Consider the following 3,364-nt stretch of genomic DNA (forward strand, 5'->3'; position numbering starts at 1 on the left):
AGTCCCTAGAGATCCAAACCTGCAAGGTCAGCTAATCCAGTCCTGACACACGACTCTCTGAAACTAGATTGCCAAGGGGCTGTAGATTCCTTCGCTTCAGTTTGAGTTCTGCACAGACTCTCTCCCAAATTAAAGTTCTTCAGTGGTTCTTCAGAGGACCAGAAGTTCAGCAAAGAACCCTTTTAAAAGCCATTTTAACTGTATAAGATTTACAATGTACAAGTTATTATTGGACTTGGTTATATAGTTAATTAGATATTAAAATCACAATTATTTATTATATATACAGTACAGACCAAAAGTTTGGAAACATTGCTATTTTTAATGTTTTTGAAAGAAGTTTCTTCTGCTCATCAAGCCTGCATTTATTTGATCAAAAATACAGAAAAATAATTTAATATTGTGATATATTATTACAATTTAAAATAAATGTTTTTAAATGTATTATACTTTTAATTATCATTTATTTCTGTGATGCAAAGCTGAATTTTCAGGATCATTATCACATGATCCTTTAGAAATCATTCTAATATGATGATTTATTATCAAAGATGGAAACAGTTCTGCTGCTTAATATTTTTTCAGAACATGTGATACTTTTTTAGGATACTTTTATGAATAAAAAAGAAAAAAGAAAAAAAAGAAGCTATGTTTTTCAAATATAAATATTTTGTAATAACAATATACACTACTGGTCAGTAATTTGGGGTCAGTAATTTTTTTTTCTTTCTTTTTTTAAAATAAATTCAATACTTTTATTCAGCAAGGATGTGTTAAATTGATAAAAAGTGATAATAAAGAAAATATATTATTAGAATATATATTATTAGAATTTTTTTTTTTTTTTAATAAATGCAGTTCTTTTGAACCTTTATTGATCAAATATATTAGACAGCAGAACTGTTTCCAACACTCATTTTAAGTTGTAATAATATTTCACAATATTACATTTTCTTTCTGTATTTTTGATCAAATAAATGCAGGCTTGATGAGCAGAAGAAACTTCTTTCAAAAACATTTAAAATAGTAATGTTTCCAAACTTTTGGTCTTTACTATATATATATATATATATATATATATATATATATAGATAGATAGGTAGATATGTATATATGTATATGTAATTAAAAAGTTAATAAAAGGTTATTAAGTTAATTCAAATAAATCAAATCTATATGCGCACAAACACACACACACATATATAACAACATTTTTTAAAAGAAATAACACTTAATCAGCAAGGACTGAATTGATCAAAAGTGGAAATAAAGACATTTATGATGTTCTATTTAACATATATTTCAAATTTATATACTTAAAAAAACAAAACCTTTTCAACATTGATGATGAAATTTTTTTCTTGAAATCAGCATATCAGAATGATTTCTTAAGGATTGAAGACTGAAAAATCATCTGAAAATTCAGCTTTGCATCAGTGATATATAGAAAAAATATTTATTATATAATATTTCACAAAATTTGTTAAATTTTACTGCATTTTAATGCAGCCATGGTGAACAGATGAGGCTTCATCTTCTATAGCATTAGGCTCTTTTTTTTACCTTTATTTTTTAATAATAATGCTGAGCAGAATCTCACTAGCCTAAGGAGGAGCACAGACAGAGCCGACAGGCCTCATCGTGCCTATCATCTTAAAAGTAGGAGCAGTCTGAGCTTAACCTTGAGTTGATCTGGAGCTGATAGATGGATGGGGCTGATTGGAGATAGTTGTCTCTGCTCTTCTTTTCCCAAGGCGACAGGAGTTGGTCCTTTACTTCACCCTGGAGTCATGCAGATGTTTCGGGCCCGGGCAGGATAAAGCTAAAGGTAAGAGAGGGGCTGGGATTTGTGTGGTGGGTTCACTGCAATCAGCTTAGAGAAAAAGAAAGTTATTCCGGTCCCTAAAGCTTCCGATTGTGCTGTGCAGATAGCAGCGGGTGACAGGAGCACTCATTGATTATCTGTCCCAGAGCTCGTCTGAGAGACTTTCTCTTCCTCCGGCCGATAGCAGAGACTACAGCTAATTGACCTTGGAGCGTCTGCACTCTTAACGGAATATTAACAGGTCGGGAGAATGCTTTGTGCTCCGCATTGTGCAAAAACACAATGGGAAAATAATTGATTTGTGCTTCAGTTGCATGTTTTTAATTAAAGCATTAAGTGCATGTGCTCTACTCGTTTATTTTTAGGAACTGCATGACTCTTTTAGTCCAGCAAATCATTTTAGTTATAGACATACATTTATTTATTTATGCAAAAAGAAGTCATTAGTAAATGTAAATGCATTGTGTACTTAATATGTAAACTATTCAAATAATGATATTATGTAAATAAATATTTACTTAATATTTATATATTTTATTCATATAATATTTCTTTACATAATATTTATTTCTATGTTTGAGCTATTGATTCATACATATTAATAAAATAAATGACGAATATATTACTGTACATTCAAATTTGTTAATATTATAAATGACATATATCACTTAAATATTATATGTAATGAATTTTTAAATATATAAATATATATACAGTAATATATGTAATGTGTATTTATTTAATATAAATAGTATTATTTAAATATTTATAAAATAAATAATTGCCAGATACTAATACAAAAAATAAATAAACACTATTACTAATAATTATACATTTATAGTATGGAAATATCAGTGAAGGTACATATGAATTGATTCATGCATATTATTCATAGTATAAATTTGGAATATGATACATTAAGATTATTTAAAAAAATTATATGTAAATAAAAAATTTAAGTAATTTGTAAATTTACATATTCCAAATTGTATTATTTAAATTATATTAATAAATAAAAAAACAGCAATGACATATCAATAAAGGTACATATGCATTGATTCATGCATATTATTCATAAGTTAAATTGGCAATGTTTAACATTAAAATTGAAAAAAAAAAAAGATCTATGAAATATGAGCTAAATAAATGCTTAAAATGTACAATATCAGTGAGAGTTCATAAGCATACTTTCATATCATTCATAAACTTAAGGAGGAATATGATAAATCCCCACTTGATTTTTTCCAAATCATCATTTGTTTAATGTTCACTAAGGTTTGCCAGACTCATAGAAGAGGATCCAAAATGTCAATTTTCAACAAGTTTTTTGGGATGGCTGGATCACTATAAAAGGAGCTGTAGAGAAGATAAACAGCTAATACAAAAGAACTGCTTCTTTCCGAACTCTTTCCGAGAAGGTATGCACATCTGAGATCATTTGTTTCCATCTCTGGAATAGTTTCCCTCACACCTTGTGTAATTGTCCTATTCCCACTTAAAAAGTTACCCTGTTAAATTATAAATCATCTCAAACAGTCT

General features: G+C 28.2%; 1 long non-coding RNA gene across 2 annotated transcripts; it reads left to right on the plus strand.

Annotated features, from left to right (window-relative positions):
• Window positions 1–1,593: 1,593 nt before the first annotated feature.
• Window positions 1,594–3,364, plus strand: LOC113116790 (uncharacterized). 2 transcript variants are annotated; one of them, XR_003294066.1, is made up of 3 exons: window positions 1,594–1,659; window positions 1,755–1,828; window positions 1,929–2,209. It is a non-coding gene; the product is annotated as an uncharacterized LOC113116790 (long non-coding RNA). The 2 variants fall into 2 exon arrangements; XR_003294067.1 differs by adding an exon at window positions 3,101–3,364 and having other exon boundaries at window positions 1,600–1,828; window positions 1,929–2,066.

Source organism: Carassius auratus, chromosome 16 (genome assembly GCF_003368295.1).
Source record: "Carassius auratus strain Wakin chromosome 16, ASM336829v1, whole genome shotgun sequence".
Taxonomy (NCBI): domain Eukaryota; kingdom Metazoa; phylum Chordata; class Actinopteri; order Cypriniformes; family Cyprinidae; genus Carassius; species Carassius auratus.